Raw genomic sequence first — 21,454 nt, forward strand, 5'->3', positions numbered from 1 at the left:
TCATCGGAAGCTTACTGCGCAAGCGCAGTACAAGAAACCGTTGTACTGTGGCTGCGCAATAAGCCTCAGATGACGCGAGCAGAGGCGCGGCAACGCGCATTATTCGTCTGTGTGACAGCCGAATAATAGCCCGGTGCCGGCTGCGGGGAACGGCGGATGGGAGCAGGATGGCGTGGGACATTACCGCTGCAGGGGGCTGATAAAAGCCCCAGGTAAGTGGCAGTTTTTCTCCTCAGAAACCCCCACAGAACCCCTTTAAGTTGAATTACTGAAATAAATGAAGTTTTGCACAATATTTGCAAAAACTAATTATTCAAGTTTCACCTGTAGGCTGTTTTCCTATCTTGCCACAATGAAAGGATTTTAAAACAAACAAAAGTTCAGAATCAGTACACAGCATATTTACAGCATAAAGAGAAAAACAATTATGAAATAGACAAACACCACAAAGTATGACACAGGAAGGATTACAACTGAGATTAAGATGACTTTATTGTTCTGTTGCCTTTGGTCCGAGCAGTTTCACAATCCTGGTCACCTGGTGTTCATTCTAGTCCTGTATTGTCAAGTTTCTGAGCTCCTTGACGGGAACTCTGTCTATAGCAGCAACAATGCGGCATAAGAGCCGGGTATCATGCAACTTTTGTGAGGATATGACCCCCCTCCATTTGGAATGAGCGCACAGCAACCGACAGTTTGTACCACGCATTATAGAAACCGCCCTCAGTATAGGTAGGTAGGTATAGGTGGCCCCAGTACAGGAAGCCAGGTATAGGTGCTATGAGACCCCATAATAGTTACACCTCTGCCCACATTCACCATTACTGTCGCTCACAGAAATTCGGGATTTGATCCCTCGGGTGACAGTTCAGGGTCGAGTCCTATACAGACGAATTATAAGCCTGCAGGGACGGTTTTAGGTAAAATTGGGCCCTAGGCAAAAATAAATGTGGGGCCCCTAACTTTTTCATTCTGTATTGGCAGCAAACTTGTGACTTCTGCAGTGTCTCACTTGTGGGGCCCCTAAAGGAGCTTGGGGCTCTTGGCACCCTTGTCAGCTTGACCCTGTGGAAGCACCAGCCCTGTTGGCCTGTAGGCTAGAGACACTTTCTGTATCTATGGAGTAAGGAGGAGGGATGATGAGTGGCACACAGTGGGAGGGGTTAGGAGGGAGAACAGTAGACTTGGCCAACAGTAGGACGATAAACAATTGGAGAGTCTATGGGAGTTAAAGAGGAATTGCAGTGAAAATAATGTAATAAAAAAGTGCTTAATTTTTTACAATAATTATGCATAAATGATTTAGTCAGTGTTTGCTCATTGTAAAATCTTTCCTCTCCCTGATTTACATTCTGACATTTATCATATGAAGACATTTTTACTTCTGGCAGGTGATGTCAGTGGAAGGAGATACTGTTTGCTTTTTTGGCAGTTGGACCCAGCTGTAAACAGCTGTTATTTCCCACAATACAATGTCAGGACCATGATCCTGACATCACACTGTGGGCGGGGTTTCACCACAATATTAGCCATACAGAGCCCCATGATGATCTGTTTGCAAAAACGAAAAGATTTCTCATGGGAAAGGGGGTATCAGCTACTGATTGGGATGAAATTCAATTCTTGGTCAAAGTTTCTCTTTAAAAAGGGTTAGAAAATAGTATCAAATAGAAGGAAGGTCATATGTCATTGTTCAGCGTATAAAAACCATCTTTTATTACAGCATTTCTAAAAATGACACAATGAGACAGCACACATTTAAAAAATAAAATGGAATATAAAGTTCCAAACAACTGAATATAGTTCATAACCATATGGTATATACACAGTGTAGGTAATACCAACTTATTGGGTTGGATACAGTGAATATCTGAAGTATAAACACTATGCACTCATCAGATATGAAGTAATTGAAGAACAGGATATAAAGGCTGAGCATTTTGGCTCAACACGTTTCGTGAAGGACAATGCTTCACTTCATCAGTACTTCGGCTCTTGATAAGAAAGGTATTATTTCCTGAAAATATGCAAAAAATATATATTTTACAGATTGTCAATTCCTGATACATCAGGCCATACGCCAGTCCAGAAATGGCATGCAGCAGAGGGAATGGGAGGGCCTGCAGGAAAGGTGGGAGGGAGGAAGGGATGAGATGATGGGAACACTAAGATGAGATGATCCCGCAGTCCCAATCTCTCACCCACACATCTGGGCGTCACACACACTAGATTCCCACCAGAATGGCCACCTCAGCCAAGAAACATCTAGTTGCTAGATGTTTCTTGGCTGATTTTAGCATATGTACAAGGCTTTATTGTAAGCTATGGCATTACCTTGACTGCAGACTACCGGTCATCACCCTTCAGGTGTGCAGTCAGCAATGGAAGCCCTGTTTGTGGATGAGTGAAGCCCAGGCCCGGATTTACATTACAGGAGCCTATAGGCATAGATGTCCTGGCACCCTAGATTTCTCCCTCCATGAACCTACAAACACCCACCAAACAACACCACAAGTGTGCTGGCTGGCCCAACTGTCGCTTCTCCCTTACTTCCCTTGCCTGTCATAGGTAGCTAGAGGTGCCCCTTAGCATTAGGAAGCCAGATCTATCCTCAATATTAAGTAGCTAGAGGTGCCCCCAAGTATTAGGTAGATAGAGGGACCTCAGGTGCCCCTGACTGAAGGGAGATCTCATCAGTGGAATGCCGAGAGCATTGTGAGTAACCTTTTATTTACATTCTCAGTACTCTGCATAGAGAAGGAGGTGCTTGGGGAGGGGAGAGAGCTGCCTTTTCATCATCGAGTGCCTGTAGGCACGTGCCTACAGTGCCTTATGGTAAATCCGGCCCCGGTGAAGCCAATTTCGCATTGAATGGAATCAGCCTGAAACCTGAGGGATAATAAGTTTGTCTTCCAAACGCTGAATCCCAAAAATTTTTTAAAAAAAGCAAACAAGCTAATAGCTTTATTACACTGCACTGCAATTCTCTTGAGCTTTGCCCATGATAAGTGGTTTCGGCGTTCGCTATTTATAGGAATATCGACTCAATTCACACTGCGGTGGGAAAACAAAATCCAGCTCCCCACCCCTGGGTGACGCTGCGCAGACGGCATCCTGATCCTTTCTAGTAACACTCGCTGTGCTGTGGATCCCCTGAGGCTTTGCGGTGATATCAAGCGATACAGGCAAGGCCTTTAATATCTCCCTTCTGGCCTTCCTCAGCCAAGGTTAGAATAACAGGATTGAAATAATGCTTGCAGTGCTTACTATATTTGGGAATGAGCTCGGTACCCGCCTAGGATAAACTGTGTGATGTCAACTCTTCTAATGTGTTTACGACTCTCAAGACTGTTCTCCAAAATGGAGTATCAGCACAATGCTTTGCTTAGGGATCACCACTTGTGTGTCCGCAGGAACATAGTAGGGATGGATTACCAAGACAGAGGCACACAAAACAAAGCAAACATGGAGTGTTTGTTATGTGCGTCCAATCAGGTTTCAGCAGGTACAAGAAACAAGGATTTTGATTGATTGCTCTGCTCAATTGCTCTGTATTTACTCTTGCCTTGCTCAGATACTCTGTTTTAATTAGACCTGATCAAGGAAAAATGGAGCGATAGAGGAGCAGTTAAAGCAAATCTATAGTGAAATCGGGGGACAATGGCCGGGTGCAGGGATTACAGGAGCAGCATGCTTGTACTGTGTTTACTCTAAAAGCATACAGTCAGAGTAGGAGGAGAAGCGAGAGGAGAGCGGGGTGAAGAGGTCATCATTGGGGAAAAGCAGCTTGTTGTGCTGTGTGAGGAGTCTGACAGTGAGTGAGGGGGGGGGGGGGGGAGGCAGGAGAGCAGCAGTGTTTCATTTGACTTCCACAACAGAAGGGGGGAGGGGTACTTACAAGCAGAAAACAGTCTAGAACCAGCCCTGGCTGGGGATTTCCGTTACGTTCACCGTCCGCGTTTATCGCCGCGCATTAAAACGAACATGTCAGTCTACGATTTTACAGCATGTCCGATCGGTACAGGCAACCAATTTCAGTCCAAAATTGGTTGCATCGTCATCTGGCATGCTTTTGGCGGAACCCATGTTCATCCGATTTGATAATAATTAAAGCGGATCCGAGATGAAAAACGAACTATAACAAGTAACTTGTCTATATATCTTATGTACAGTTTAGATAGTTTACACAGCAAATCTAGCTGCAAACAGCTTTAATAGAATATGATTATTTCTTCATGTGATACAATGACAGCAGCCATGTTGTTTGTAAACATTACACAGAGGCAGGCTTATCTGCACCATCAGCACTCAGAATGAAAAAACCTAATCCCTCCCTCTTCCTCCCTCCTCCCCTCTGCCTCTGAAATCTCTGGCTAGTAATACCTCCCCCTCCTCCTGCCCAGACTTAGCTCCCATGAGCCCTTGCTACTGCCAAGGCTCTCTGAAAACTGTGGGTGGGGCTTATTTAGTTTGTAGGGAATTAGAGTATTAAAACAAAAACAAAAAAGTATTTGGCTTGAGGAATGCCCTATAAACTATAGGAAAGGAACACCATTATGCAATGAGTAAAAGTTCATCTCAGATCCACTTTAAATAATTATCAAATCAGATGGTTGATCAGCTGCCAAAACTACAGATGTATGGCCACTTTTAGTAACTTGCACAAAAGAGCTATCCTAAAGGCTCGTACACACAGACTATAGTCTTTGGAAAATGAAAGATCACAGACCAATCTTACCACCCTTCATGTAGTATGAGAGCCATACCTACACAGTCTTTTCTATGGAGCTGAACTCCACATCAGAAAAAAATCTTTGCAAGATGCTGCACACACAGATGCTGTACAGACACAAAAGATCAGTATCTGCAAAAGATCTGTTCCTGCCAAAAACCCATTCCTGCAAATTGCAATGATAGTCTATGACATCTGCAGATCATCATACACACATGATTTAACTGACATTCATCTGCAGATCAAGCAATCATCCGCAGATCTGAAAATCCATCCTGGTGGATCTGATCTGCAGATGAATATCAGTTAAATCATGTGTGTATGATGATCTGCAGATCTCATAGACTATCATTGCAATTTGCAGGAATGGGTTTTTGGCAGGAACAGATCTTTTGCAGATACTGATCTTTTGTGTCTGTACAGCATATGTGTGTGCAGCATCTTGCAAAGATTTTTTTCTGATGTGGAGTTCAGCTCCATAGAAAAGACTGTGAAGGTATGGCTCTCATACTACATGAAGGGTGGTAAGATTGGTCTGTGATCTTTCAGTTTCCAAAGACTATAGTCTGATGTGTGTATGTGGCCTTAGTCTATACTGCTTCTACTTGATATCCCAGTTTGTTCTGATTAGAGGCCAGTTTGACCCAACGTTAGAAAATGCAGCTACCACAGCTGAGGCCACAATAACTTATATGAGTCATTAGCTAATTTACAGAAACTACATACAAGTAGTAAAGTAGATTATACAAGTCATGTAGTAAAGTAGATTATCTACATCATAAGAACTTCTAGGGACAAATAATTACTTGATTAAAAAGCTACTGAACATGCTAATAGAAAGTGTTTTGGTAGCTAATTATTGCTGAGCTGTTGTGTCATCACTAATTGCGGTTGATAAGACTGAGCAAACATAACAGAGAGTTTTAATGTCTGGTACAAGATATTGCAATTTTCCATCAGATAGACAGGTTGAAACGATTATTACCAACAGGTCTGATGTGATTTCCGATCCTTTTTCCGATCACATGTACACAAAATTGATAAGAAAAACGATCGGTAATCAAATTGAACCTGTCGGAAATAATTGATTCGACCTGTCTATATGACAGGAAATTGCATGGTGTGTACCAAGCATGAAATTAATTTGATGATACAACATATCTATCCAAAACCTATGCTGTACACTGAGCTGGGGGAAGTGTCATTTTTACACAGATGACAATACTTTGGGTCAAAAGCAAGGGGAATAACTTTATAGGAAAAGACTATGATAACCAGTTGTGGTGCCTGATTGCAATTCTGCTTTAAAGGGAACCTTAACCGGCGGGGAAAAATAAATTCACTTACCTGGGGGCTTTCCCAAGCCTCCTGCAGCCGTCCTGTGCCCGCGCCGGTCCTTCGGTGCCCTCCGGTCTCCCTCCGCCGCTAAGTTTCGTTTTCGGCCAACCGCCAGTCGTCCTCCGGCAAAGCGTCCTCTTCTTCCGCATTCCCCGTCGTAAAGAGCCGTAAAGCGTGTCCGCATGACGCCAAACGCGTCATGCGGACGCGCTTTACGGCTCTTTACAACGAGGAATGCGGAAGAAGATGACGCTTTGCCGGAGGACGACTGGCGATCGGCCGAAAACGAAACTTAGCGGCGGAGGGAGACCGGAGGGCACCGAAGGACCGGCGCGGGCACAGGGCGGCTGCAGGAGGCTTGGGAAAGCCCCCAGGTAAGTGAATTTATTTTTCCCCGCCGGTTAAGGTTCCCTTTAAATCAAAAAAGTGGATAACTTGTCAAGTAATTCCCTATGTAATGATGGTTGCAAAAGTTTTTAAAATACCCCCAACCAAAAGTTTGTTTTAAATATATGAAACCTCCAACAATTATATAGGGATGAAGGAATGTTGAAACCAGCTAAGCAAGTCTTAGGCCACATACACACATCAGACCATAGTCTTTGGAAAATGAAAGATCACAGACCAATCTTGCCACCCTTCATGTAGTATGAGAGCCATACTCTACACAGTCTTTTCTATGGAGCTGAACTCCACATCAGAAAAAAATCTTTGCAAGATGCTGCACACACAGATGCTGTACAGACACAAAAGATCAGTATCTGCAAAAGATCTGTTCCTGCACAAATCCATTCCTGCAAATTGCAATGATAGTCTATGAGATCTGCAGATCACCATACACACATGATTTAACTGACATTCATCTGCAGATCAGACAATCATCCGCAGATCTAAAAATCCATCCTGGTGGATCTGATCTGCAGATGAATGTCAGTTAAATCATGTGTGTATGATGATCTGCAGATCTCATAGACTATCATTGCAATTTGCAGGAATGGGTTTTTGGCAGGAACAGATCTTTTGCAGATACTGATCTTTTGTGTCTGTACAGCATCTGTGTGTCTGATGTGTGTATGTGGCCTTAGATCCATGGTCAACGAAATAAAACTTGCAAGAATAGAATTACAATTGAGCAGAACAGCTTGATCGCAGAAACATCGCGGCCAGCAGGATAAGTCACAAACATGATCATGAAAAGACATGATCCTGACACTGAGGAGGGTAACCAAAGTAAATCTATGAAAGCGGACCTGAACTCAGAACTTCCTCTCCGCTCTAAAATATAAGCAATAATAACCTTTAAAGAAAAACTTGTCTTTGTTACAGCTTACAGAAGTCCAGCAATAAATCTGCAGTGTGGCTGCTAACATCCTTTGTTTACATATTAGCTGCTCTGCTGAGGACTGCCTGATTTCTGTGCTGACACAGCTGAGAGATCGAATTACACTTGTGAATAATCTCTAAATACAGATGGTACATTTCTCTTTGTTTTCCACACGTCCTGTATAACAGTTCAGGTCCACTTTAAACCATTTCTATCTACAAAGGATAAACTAATACAGTGTAAGATTAAGCAATAGATTTATTACACAGCATGCAGGCTTAATATGGAAAAGGGTGTTGTGTATAAATATTACAGGCGTGAGAATCCATGGACTCATCTTTTTCCATATAATTTAGACCTGTGTACAAAGCTTAAAGAGAACCTGTATTGAGTAAAAATATTTCAAATAAACACATGAGGTAACTGCAAATGAACATTACATAGTTACCTTGCCATCAGTTCCTCTCAGAAGCTCACAATTTTCTTCTGACAATGATCCCTTCCAGTTCTGACAATATTTTGTCAGATCTGAAATATATCAGTTGCTGTCAGTAAAATATCAGTTGCTGTCAGTTATAGCTGAGAGGAAAACTGATGTACCAGGTAATGTCCATGTTTCCCTATGGCTCAAGTGGGCGATGTTACAGTTTAACTGTGTGCTGACCAGAAAGCTGTTATGGGTAATTGCCATTTTCAAAATGGAGGATGGAAAATTCCCTTGATCACAGTGAACAAACAGGACGCGGGAGAGGAGAAAGACACTGAGGAGCAGACTACATGGAAGGTAAGTATGACTTGTGTATGGTTATTTTGTCTTTTAATTTTCAGTTCAGGTTTTCTTTAAAGAGAAACCGTGACCAAGAATTGAACTTCATCCCAATCAGTAGCTGATACCCCCTTTTACATGAGAAATCTATTCCTTTTCACAAACAGACCATCAGGGGGCGCTGCATGGCTGATTTTGTGGTGAAACCCCTCCCACAAGAAACTCTGAGGACCGTGGTCCTGGCAGTTTCCTGTCTGTGAACCTTGTTGCATTGTGGGAAATAGCAGTTTACAACTGTTTCCAACTGCCTCACCTGCCAGCAGTAAAAATGTCACCATGTGATAAATGTCAGAATGTAAATCAGGGATTTAAAAGTTACAATTGGCAAACACTGACTAAATCACTAATACATAATTATTGTAAAAATGAAGCACTTTTTTATTACATTATTTTCACTGGAGTTCCTCTTTAAAGTGGACCTGAACTCTTGCACAGGACAGAAGGAAAACAGAGAGAAATGCACTCTGTATGTATTTAGAGAGTTTAGCCTGTCTAATTCCCCCCTCATTTGTGTCTAACCACAAGTTGTAATTTGATTTATTTCCTGTGTCACCTGACTGCCTTGGCAGATAAGGCAGACAAGCTTATTGGAAAGCACAGGATGATAACAATATGTCTGCTTCCATGAAAGCAGGAAGTAGACATGCTGCAGATTTATTTCAGGATTTCTATCAGCTGTAACAAAGAAATGTTTTTCTTTAAAAGTTGTTATGCTGTTGCTTATCTTGTAGAGCTGAAAGGATGTTCTGAGTTCAGGTCCACTTTAAGGGTAAAAAATCAACTACAGGAGAGTTTATGGAACAGAATCAATAAAGCTACATTTCTTGTATCCCAGTTTCCCTGTAGCATGCCTGGAGCAGCTGTTAATAGGTGACTATATAACTGATTTTTACAATGTGCATTATTTGCTATTAGTTCCGTTTTATCAGCGATACAATCGCTTGTATTGTTGTTTGGTCACATGATGCGCAGCATGTTTGGAGGAGACCTGTATCTTTTAGAGCACACGGAAGATCTGAATTCAGGTCCGCTGTAAGATCGTCGTCACTAGGAATGAGTCACAGCGTTTCTGCGCAGGCAAATTCGGATAGGGAATTGCAGCCTACTGAAATCAATAGGATACTTCTGAATTCGCTTTTGGGGAAAAAAATGTAGTGCCTGCAGCATCTAATCACATGCCGCATCTGAACTCACATACCTGTGCACAGCATGGCTATGGGGATTCTGATGCATATTCGCAACAGCACAAGTGCCGGTGTTTCAACATTTTAGCATACATCGTCAGAATAGCATACATTTAAAGGGATATTCTCCTCCTAAATTGAGTCAAGGGGCTCGATTCACTAAAGCATGATAACTCAGCTATCATGTGTAAAGGCTTTGCACGTGCTAAGTATCACTATCACGTGCTAAGTATCACTATCACGTGCCAAGTATCATTATCACGTGCTAAGTATCACTATCACGTGCTAAGTATCATTATCACGTGAAGTCACTGCACTAATGAATTTGGTTTAATATTCACTCATGTGGTATCCAAGGAGAGTCTGGTGTTTTTAGACTTGGAGCTATTTTCGAATGATCATGGCTCCATTTGTTCCAAAACCCATTTCAAGCCGACAGCCGGCAATTCTTACCTGCATTCTGATAGTTGCCATAATCCGAAATGGATTAGGAATATCCCCAGAAGCCAATATTGCAGGTTAAGACGTAACTGTACCACTGATGAGGATTACATAGAACAAGGGAAGATTCTGACGAATACATTTATTGAAAAGGGATATAAACAGGATTACAATAAGTCAGTGTCAAATGAATTTATATCTAGACCTTCACAACAAGTAAACCAACGTGCAGAAGAGAAATTTGAACCCGGAATGTCTTTTATCACTCCATTCACCAATGATTTTAGGAAGGTTAAAAACATCATAAAACAGAATTGGCCTATCCTAAGACAGGATCCTCTCCTGAGAAACATTATTCCTGCAGAGCCTGGGCTTGTTTTTAGAAAAGCAAATATCGATTAAAAACTGTATTGCTCCCAGTAATGTAAGGGATAACATAGAAAAACCGAGGAGCATGTTCCCTATATTGGCGGGAAACTTTAAATGTAACAAATAACGCTGTGGCTGTTGTCCATTTATGAGACATAGAATAAAAGAAGTAGGTGATGGGAACGGACAGTTGATTAAGGTGAAACATTTCATCAATTGTGGAAGCGATCATGTTGTGTATTTACTGTCATGTGGTTGTCCTAAGGCCTACGTGGGGAGAACCACTAGGCCTCTTAGACAAAGACTAGGTGAACATAAACGAAACATTCTCGATGAGAATGAAAAACACAGCGTTCCCCGCCATTTTAAAACATCCCATGAAGGAAATGTAGATTCTCTTACGATTATGAGTTTAGAGGTCATTCCCAAGAGCCTGCACAGGGGTGAAAGATTCAGGAGGCTCTGCAAAAGAGAGACCTTCTGGATCTTTAAACTTGATGCGTTGTCACCTAAGGGGCTCAATGAGGGCCTAGAGGTTTCCACATACTTATGATTGCCGTTCTAGTTATTAGAGATTTAATATAGAGATCTGGATAATTTGTGTTGGTCCAATCAGAGTGTAACTTTTTTCCCTCTTTCTTTCCTCTCCTTTTATGAACATCGCAGGGGCCTGTAATTACTGTGGGTGGTGAGTAACCATTAACATATAGTTTGTCCATAAGAATAGTCTTTAGTGTTTTACCCTGTACATCTGAGGGTAGTCTTTGAACCACCCTTTTGTCCCCCCCCCCTCTCCTCCCTCCCCCCTCCCCCCCAAACCCTCCCCTTCTTTTTCCTCCCCATTCCCCATCCTGTGCCTTTATGTGCAGCTTGCATAGCTTAGAATGCGGCTTTTTTGCTTTTCATGTGCATATATTCCCAATAATGTTGGTATATTTCTTAACATCTTAGTAAGGTGGCTTTTAGGACCATTGTAGTCCCTTACACACTCCAATGAGTTCTGGGTCACCATGAGCTTGCTGGTTAGTCTGTGTCTCAATGTTGGTATATAGTAGGGTGGGCGGTGCCAATGGGTATCCACTCATTGGCAGTCCATATGTATATAGTGACATCCCTATTGAATGATTATACTATTTGAATTCATATTTTAATTTTGCAGTTTTTATGTATTTTTTAATTTACAATTTATATTTTGCATCTGTACATGTTTTTATATTTTTTTATATGTTCTTCATGAGCTCACTGTTGTTCAGCTCCAGGATGGATGTGTATATATTATCCTCTTTGAGTGATACTTTCCTCTGCGAAGTATTATTAATCACAAGCGCTGTGAGACAATAGAGCTGTCTCCGGTTTTAAAATCTGACATAGCCTGCAATAAGATATATAATGTAAAGCCTCGGTAGCACGTATTTGTTAAAAGGGGCGTCCATGGCAACCTATCAGTTACTAAGGGAGGCGATGAGGAGTGTAATGTTTAGCAGAGTCTCAGGCAGACTCCCCCCGCCCTCCGCCTTCCAATCGGAAGTCAGCACACATCGCTGCCAGTGGTTACTATGACCACGGCGATGCTCTTCATCACATAAGAGGCATGCTCTGGCTGATGGCGTCATCTGACGAAGGCGCAGAGCGCCGAAACGCGTAATGATGCTATCAGCAGCGTAGGCATAGACTCTGCCCACCGCCCCGAGAGACGGAACTCCCAGGCCACCGGAGACCGCGCTGCAGGTCACAGCGCGTGTGGATCCATCCCCCCGGGCTTTCAGCGGATGTGCCTTACCGCTTACAGGCGAATTTTAAATCGTTTTTATGTAAGTAGAACCTTGAATAAGAATAAACTGGTTTCCTTGGTAATACTCTATGGAGCGCTCCTGTTTTTTCTAGATTGCTGTGCCATGCACGGCTATGGGATTTGCTGCCCCCGCATGTAAAAATGCTGCAATGTTGGCTGAATCAATGTGGCGAGCGATTCGGCCGGCGGCACCATTATTCGCATGCATGATTCGCCTGCGGGGAAATTCGGCCCAATTTCTGCGCTAGTGGAAACGGGCTCTAACACAGCTAAAGCGGACCGCAGCAGTGGGTGTAACTCACCCTTGTCCCCACCTTCTGCCCTCCGCGTTACGTTCCATCGTTCCAGCTACTTCTGGCTCTGAAGGAGGAAGCATATGAGAGCTGGATGCAATGAAAAGGTGCTGCGATTCGCTGTAGTTGACATTTAAGTTCTAACTGGAACGCTCATCCCTAATGGCCTGAGCCCACTAACGCAGTCGTGGGCAGTTGTGTCCGCTTTTCAGCAGCACATCAATGTTACAGATGCTGAAAAGCGGACAGAAGCAGATACAACTGCGCACAACTGCATTAGTGGGCTCAGGCCCTAATAGTTAAAGGAATACTGTAGGGGGTCAGGGGAAAATGAGCTGAACTTACCCGGGGCTTCTAATGGTCTCCTACAGACATCCTGTGCCCATGCAGCCACTCACTGATGCTCCGGCCCGCCTCTGGTTCACTTCTGGAATTTCAGACTTTAAAGTCTGAAAACTCCTGCGCCTGTGTTGCCATGTCCTCAATCCCACTGATGTCACCAGGAGTGTACTGCGCAGACACAGACCATACTGGGCCTGCACAGTACTCTCCTGGTGACATTAGCGGGAACAAGGACACGGCAACACAGGGCCGGAGCATCGGTGAGCGGCTGCGTGGGCGCAAGATGTCTGCGGGGGACCATTAGAAGCCCCGGGTAAGATCAACTCATTTTCCCCCGACCCCCCTACAGTATTCCTTTAAACAAGTAGTGAGCATCCAGAGCCTTCCTATGTCCTCCTGGATCTCACCGCTGCTGCCCGGGTGCCTCTTCCTTTTCCCAGCTGTGCTCCCATCCATGCATGAGCTTTTCCGTATTGTGCATGCTGAGCGCTGTCCAAATCTGTGCAGTATAACGAAGGGGGTTTGTTTCCAGTGGAAACAACCCCCCACCGAACCGCACTGTAAGTGTGCTGGCTGTCCCAGCTGTCACTTCTCCCGTATTTCCCTTACCCATCATATATAGCTACAGGTGCCCCTTATAAGTAGGTTGCCAGAAGTACCCTCAACATTAAACATACTGGTGTCCTTTAGCATTAGGTAGCCAGAGGTATCCTCAGTATTAAGTAGCTAGAGGTGCCCCTGAGATCTCATCAGTGGAATTCTGAGAGCTCGGTGAGTTATCTCTCATTTACGCTCTGCTCGGGACTCTGTATGGGGAAGGAGCGAGGGAGGCGCTCTGGGAGGGGAGTGAGACGCTTTTCCATCATCAGGCGCCTGTAGACATATGCCAACAGTGCCTTATGGTAAATCCGGCCCTGCTTGTCAGATACGTTTAAAGGCGTTTAAAGGGACCCTGCACAGGAACGGTGCAGTTGAGGAGGATTTTGGAGGCCTCTGGATTATCCAGAGATTTCCCTCTGCTGAGGTATCTATTTTTTCATTTTTTTTTTCCTTAATACAGGTTCCCTTTAAGTGCTGTCTTTGTTAAAATGGAGAGAATTCCCTTCCTATTCCCGGGGTTGTTTCTGGCCATTTCGGCACCCAAGGCAACGTACCTTTTGTCTCCCTACCAAGATCTAGTAAACAGGAAGTGCATAGACAGCATCAATTCGTTTTCTGGGCACCAATAAGAAATGGATAGTGTATATAGAAATGATGTTGTTTCTCAAAATAATTGAATAAAGGATACACAAATGATCACCAGGCCATAGACATCTCACTGGCCCGAACTTGCTAAACCCATATCACACACCCTTCCGGTAACATTATACTGATTATGTTCAGCCTGGGTCTTTACAGGACTTAGAGGCGGGACAAGGTCCTCCAGCACCCAAGGCAGAGACACCAAAGTGCGCCCCTCCATCCCTCCCACCCCGGCCGTCACACACTGATTGCTATTAGACTAAGAGCCGCCACAGGGCCCACAACCTCCCCAACACCTTAATCTCTAGTTATCTGGCTTGCAGTCACTGCTATGTATCCCCTTTTCTTATTTCTTTCTGCTTCAAACACAATTAGGAATGACAGCTGAATGAATTGTGCGCCCCCTCCTACACTGCACCCTGAGGCTGGAGCCTCTCCAGCCTATGCCTCGGCCCGGCCCTGGGTTAGACTATTGTCCTAGAAATCCAATCAGACAAAGCAGTGCCCGTTTTAGGTGTTAAAATGACCAGCCACCCCTTTCCTAATGAAACTAGCAGTCAGGTATCAGAATTACATGAAGTACAGTGTGCTCTCTCCTATAGTTGTCACTCCAGGCATCTGCCCGGTTTGCCTATGCCTAAAAACAGCCATGCCTACTCCATAAACACCCCGTCTTTCACAGCTGCCTCATTTAGAGATTCTGCCTTGTCCCCCAGCGCAGCGGTGCTACCTATATGGCTATCCTTCCACTATGGGTTAGCCAGTACAGTTCTGGTCTTTCTGGCCCAGGCCTGTCTCTGTCTAGAATGAGCAGGGATCACACCTGCATTAGTCAGGTCTGGGAACTTGATCCCTGTTACTGCTCCGCTATATAATTACATGAATAGCATGTGATGGGCACCTAATATAGAAGAGGATGATTCCATCTGAACTGATGCCAAACTACTGTAGCAGCAGCCAGCAGCAGGGGAGGGGGGAAGAGGACAAGGCAGCTCAGGAGGGGGACTGAGACAAGGGGAGGGAGAGAGGACAAGGAATGGTCATACTCAGCCTTCTGTTTATCCAGCTGTGACTCACCCAGCAAACCGTTTCCTATCTGCAAGCTCCAACAGCACAAATACAAGAGCGAAACTGCAGCTTTCCTTCTCTCGCTACAAAGATGTTATTATGCCTCTCAGAGGAAACAGAATCTATCTAACCTGTGCAATGTGAATGCGTTACAGAATAAATATGCTAGTCATACAACACACGTAATGCTCAGCGGTGTTAAAGCAATCCCATAAGTGGATTGAGTCCCAGCATGGCTGGGATGATGCAATTATACCAGGCAGCAGCACAGGTATGTCACCTACAGTATTTCTGGCTCCTATATGGTGGCTGGATAGTGTACTGGCTAAGGGCTCTGCCTTTGACATGGGAGACCTGGGTTTGATTCCTAGCTAGGGTCAGTACCTATTCAGCAAGAAGTCATTGAACAAGACTTCCTAACATGCGGGGGGGGGGGGGGGCCTGGAGTGCACTCTTAGTGGCTGCAGCTCTTGAGTGGGAGAAACAGGAGAAAAGAGCTGTACACATTATAGGATATAGTTGTAAATTATGCCAGGCTAGCAAACCGTACCAGCTCAGCAACAGCAGGTCATCCACTCACGATAGCCACAGCTAGCAGCTTTGCTCTAGCTCTGCAATGCCAGTCCAGTAATGTCCAGCCAGCAATGCCACACAAGCAACCAGCAGCTACCCAGCAAATGCAGATTAGCAGGTCAGAACCACTGCAGCAATGCCAGACGTGCACCAGTCCAGTGATGCCCAGCAAGCACCCGCCTTGCAATGCCATGCAAGAAACCAGCACCTACCCAGCAAATAAAGACTAGAAGCCAGGCCAGAACCACTGTAGCCAAGCCAGCACAAGTCCAATAATGTACTGCCAGCACATGCCATGTAATGCAATGCAAGCAACCAGTATCTACCCAGCAGCAAATGCAGACAAGCAGCTAGCATGTTTTCGGCCAGGCCACAACCATTGCAGCAATGCAAGGTCAGCACCAGCCCAGCAATGCCAAGTCAACACAAGACTAGCTGTGCCACACCAGAAGCTAGAGCCATATCGGCAACATGCCAACAATGCAAGGCCATTACCAACCCAAGAAATTAAGTACAGCCAGCACCAGGACACAGAAGCAGGCTAGGCCAGCTGCCAGCATTGTACAAACAAACTCAGCACCCATCAGGCCCCCGCCAGTCTAACAAGGTCACTACTTGCCCAGTTAGGTCAGTACTTGCCCACAAAGTAGACCACAAATGCCACAGCTAGTTACTGTGAGAGGTATATGGATGCTTCCATATTTAGTTCCTTTTAAACAATGCAAATTGCCTGGCTATCCTGCTGATCTTCTGCCTCTAATACCTTTAGCCATAAATTCCAAACAAGCAAGCAGCAGATCAGATTTTTGACTTTAAAGAGACTCTGTAACAAAATTTTGAGCCTTATTTTTTCTGTTCTATAAGTTCCTATACCTGTTCTAATGTGCTCTGTCTTACTGCAGCCTTTCCTACTTGCACTGTCTCTGTAATAAATCTTATCTCCTTTCCTCTGTCGTGTCTGTCGGCAAGAGGCTGGAATGTGTGGAATGTGCAGCACAGCTTGTCATTGGCAGAAGCTTACACACACCCTCCAAGCTCTGCATGAGTCACACAGTAAGCTGTTCTCAGCCTATGATACTCTGGTTAGAAGCCAGTCATTTGTTTGTAAACACTGCCTAAAACTGTTAATTACAAGCCAGGATTGCAGCAGGGAGTGACAGAAACAGCACAGAGGGGCACAGGGGAACATAAGGAATAGAATGGTATGCTTTTTATTGTAAGAATATTAGAGTACAGATTCTCTTTAAGAAAACTGTGACTTCTAAAATTGAAGAAATCGGATACTTACCTCTGGAGGAGAAAGTCTCTGGATCCTATTGAGGCTCCCCCCGTCCTTCTCAGCCAGCACGATTCCGTACTGGCAGCCATGGAAAAACCTAAGCAATGACATTGTCATGCAAGCAGGTGGACTAGTGGCTTCCTGCTCAGGCTCCAGCAAAAATAGCCAAGCCTGATCTTGTCCACTCTACTACACAGGCGTAGTAGAGCGGAGCTGAATGGGTTTGGCTATTTCCGCTGGAAGCCACTAGTCCGCCTGCGCGCACTGCTTATAGTGTAAGCTCACATGTTGCAGCATGTTGGCATAGTGGCTAGCACTCTCGCCTTGCACCACTGGGGTCCCAGGTTCATATCTGAGCCAGAATACTACCTGCATAGAGATAGTAGGCTCTCCTATGTTGATGTGGGTTGCTTGACACCTCTTCCCCCCAAAAAATACTAGTTAAAGGAATACTATCGATTAACATATTTTTTTCAATTGAGATAGGAAATGTGCTGCTAAGTACAGTTGTATACGTCTCAATTCTGATCTCTTTGTTTACTGTTATCAAATTGCTTTCACACTTTTCTGACGGCAGAGTGAGCCATGAGGGGAGGGGGAATTCCCTCACAGTGCATCTGTTAACTCTGTGTGTGTGAGAGAGAGAAAGCTCAGCCTGTCTCTGACTGAGCTCTCTGCAGAGCAGAGGAAATGTATCTTATGTGCAACATAAACATTTGTAATTGGGTGTGTGTGAAACATGACACCTGACAGGCTTCTAATATAGCTCTGCTTCAATATTACACTGTTCTTAGCATGTCAGACTACAGAGATTCACCTTTGCAAATGAGACATTCCAAATGTAGCTAAAATATACACACAATGAATTACAGCTTTTGCCTCTGATATTTAACATGAAAAGTAGGGAAATATTTACACAGCTACTTTAGACATTATTTGTACATTGTCATTTTAGAACACTTAGTTTAATAGTGTTCCTTTAATTGATGCTCTCGAAAATTGACCTTAGAATGTGGTAGGGACATTGAACTATGATTTCTTAATTAACTTATTTAAAATCAGATACAAACATAAACTATGATCTATAATGTAAACTATCAGATAAAAAGATAAACTCTACCAACATGCTGCAACAGGAGAGGTCACACTCTAATCCCTGACAAAGCCAATATTGGGAAAACCAATTAACTTACCAGTATGTTTTTGGGATGTGGGAGGAGATCTGAGTGCCTAGAGGAAACCCACAATAAGCCCACTTAGACAGCGTCCTGGTCAAGATTTGAACAGCAAGGGTTCTATCCACTAGGTTGCCATATTGCCCCAAGCAATGTAATACATTTTGTCAATAAGGTGATGACAACACTTTAATTATAGTTTGTATAGTGACTGTGCTATATATTGGGTTTATGTTTTTATCTCATCTTACTGCTGATTTAAATCTACCATAACAATGATTCCCGAACTTTTTCAAAGTGTAACACACCAGGACACAATGAAGTATGACACACAAAAAAAAACTATGGTGGGATTAGATTGTGAACTTCTCAGAGGACAGTAAGTGACAATGGCCTCAATTCACTAAGCTTATCTCCTGTCTTTAACCATCTTAGCGGTATGGACGAGCTCAGCTCGTCCATCACCGCCGATGGCTGCCGCTCAGGCCCTGCTGGGCCGATTTTGTTCAAATAAAGAGCAGCACACGCAGCCGGCACTTTGCCAGCCGCGTGTGCTGCCCGATCGCCGCCGCTCTGCGGCGATCCGCCGCGAGCAGCGGCGAAAGAGGGTCCCCCCAGCCGCCTGAGCCCAGCGTAGCCGGAACAAAAAGTTCCGGCCAGCGCTAAGGGCTGGATCGGAGGCGGCTGACGTCCATGACGTCACTCCGCTCGTCGCTATGGCGACGATCTAAGCAAAACAAGGAAGGCCGCTCATTGCGGCCTTCCTTGTTTATTCTGGGCGCCGGAGGCGATCGGATGAACGCCTCCGGAGCGCCCTCTAGTGGGCTTTCATGCAGCCAACTTTCAGTTGGCTGCATGAAATAGTTTTTTTTTTATTTAAAAAAAACCCTCCCGCAGCCGCCCTGGCGATCTTAATAGAACGCCAGGGTGGTTAATAACTCTTCTAGAGTTGTTACCATGGTGATAAGGCATGTAGTATTCAGGAAACATTTTACCTCAGGCAAACCTAATGTTAACTCTTTTGTCTTTAAGTTAACTCTTCAATCCTTAAAATAACTCCAGAGTTAAAGACAGGCTGTTCATTAACTGCGTGTGAAAATAACTACAGAGGAGGTCAATTAACTACAGAGGAGGTAACGTAAGGAATGAAGAGGTAAGATGACTCTCTCACTGTGTGGAGGTAAGTTTTCTCTGGCCTTATTATCTCCAGCATGATCTTAGTGAATTGAGGCCAATGACTATGTACTCTGTAAAGTGCAGCAATAGATGTCAGTCCTATAAAAATACATAATAATAATAATATGGTAGGACATTAGACTATGACTATGGTAGGATTAGATTGTGAGCTCCTCTGAGGACAGTCAGTGACATGGCTATGTACTCTGTAATGTGCTGCAGACGATGTCAGTGCTATTAAATGAACAATAATAACTAAAAATACACTACTTTATAGAAATCATACACAGCAGTGACGAGCAGCTGCTGAATTTTCAATTTACTCATTGTACTTCAGAAGAGAGGAATGATTTTTTAAAATAGAAAAAGAGTTTATACATACCTGGGGCTTCTTCCAGCCCCATAAGCCTGGATCGCTCCCACGCCGACATCCTCTGCTTCCTGGATCCGCCGGTACCGGACCCGTCACTTCCAGCGGACGCGGCCAATTGTCCGCATCACAGGGGCTCCCTCCATACCCGTACGCATGCGGCTGCGCAGTATGCAGCCGCACGCGTACCTGTATGGAGGGAGCCCACTGTGATGCGGCAAATTGGACGCGTCCGCCGGCCGACTGGCGGTAATGACGGGACCCAGTATCGGCGGTTCCAGGCAGCGAAGGACGGCGGCGTGTGAGCGATCTGTGCGTATGGGGCTGGAGGAAGCCCCAGGTATGTATATTTGATCCTCTCTGGTTCCCTTTAACTGAGAGGAATATGGATGTTTCCTTTTCAACTATACCAGTTGCCTGGCAGTCCTGCTGATCTCTTTGGCTGTAGTAGTGGCTGAATCACACACCTGAAACAAGCATGCAGCTAATCCAGTCTGACTTCAGTCAGAGCACCTGATCTGCACGCTTGTTGAGGGGCTGTGGCTGAAAGTATTAGAGACACAGGATCAGCAGCAGAGTCAGGCAACTGGTATTATTTTAAAGAGAATCTGTATTGTTAAAATCGCACAAAAGTAAACATACCAGTGCGTTAGGGGACATCTCCTATTACCCTCTGTCACAATTTCGCCGCTCCTCGCCGCATTAAAAGTGGTTAAAAACAGTTTTAAAAAGTTTGTTTATAAACAAACAAAATGGCCACCAAAACAGGAAGTAGGTTGATGTACAGTATGTCCACACATAGAAAATACATCCATACACAAGCAGGCTGTATACAGCTTTTCTTTTGAATCTCAAGAGATCATTTGTGTGTTTCTTTCCCCCTGCAGCTATCTTCCACTGAAGTGTCAGGCTGTTTCTTCCTGCAGAGTGCAGACAGCTCTGCCTGTATGTAATTCCTCAGTATGTGAAAGCCCAGCCAGCTCAGAGGAGGATTTATCCAGCTTGTAAAAGATAAGAGAGAAGAGAGAAGCTGCCCTAATCTAAATAATACACAGGCAGTGTGCAGAGAGGGGCCTGGAGAGGGGGATATGCATCACAGAACCACAACACTGAAGAACTTGGCAGCCTTCCGGACACAGGCTGACAAGTCTGACAAGAGAGAGATAAGTTGATTTATTACAGAGATGGTGATAGTAGAAGGTGCTGCAGTAAGCTAGAACACATTAGAAATGCTTTTGGAACTTGTAGGATGATAAAAAACAGGATGCAATTTTTGTTACGGAGTCTCTTTAAATGGAAACATCCGTATCCTTCTCAGTTTAGGTTCCTGTAGCTTTATTCTGAACTCCTGTGGTTGCCGGGGACAGGATATGAGGGTCTGCAATAAACACTTGATGTCGGAGTCTAGTTTGTGTTTAGCATGATGAGGAAGCAGACACTGTATGAGCCGGTTCTAGGAGGACTGCGGATGCGTCACTGAGGATGAAGTAATGGATGCTACTGATAGCGAAGATGCAATACGGGTGTCCCAGATTCAGTGTGTAATGATACACAAGCTGAAAACTTGCGCCTCTCCCTGGAAAATTACTCATGAAGGTAGCCAAAAAAAAGTTTATTAGGGTTACCGCAGGCCTCCGGGCCAAACAAAACATTTATTAATATATGCAGGAATAATGAAACACTGAAATATTAGCTCAGCTAGATGGATCTCCACCTCACTGCCAGTGCCAGAGGAAGACAACCAAGACAGAAGGGAAGCTGTTGAATCAGATGGCAAGCCGGGATCACTGGGCAAAGATCTTGCCGAGCTGCTGTGCATAGTTCTGACGTCACAGGCAAGATGGCGGCTCCCAGAGGAAGGCAGAAGGAATCAGCTATGACAGTGGTTCTCAAACCTTTCTGGGTGAGGGCATCCTTGACAACTTTGCCA

This window comes from Hyperolius riggenbachi, chromosome 8, assembly GCF_040937935.1.
Source record: "Hyperolius riggenbachi isolate aHypRig1 chromosome 8, aHypRig1.pri, whole genome shotgun sequence".
In the NCBI taxonomy this organism is placed as follows: domain Eukaryota; kingdom Metazoa; phylum Chordata; class Amphibia; order Anura; family Hyperoliidae; genus Hyperolius; species Hyperolius riggenbachi.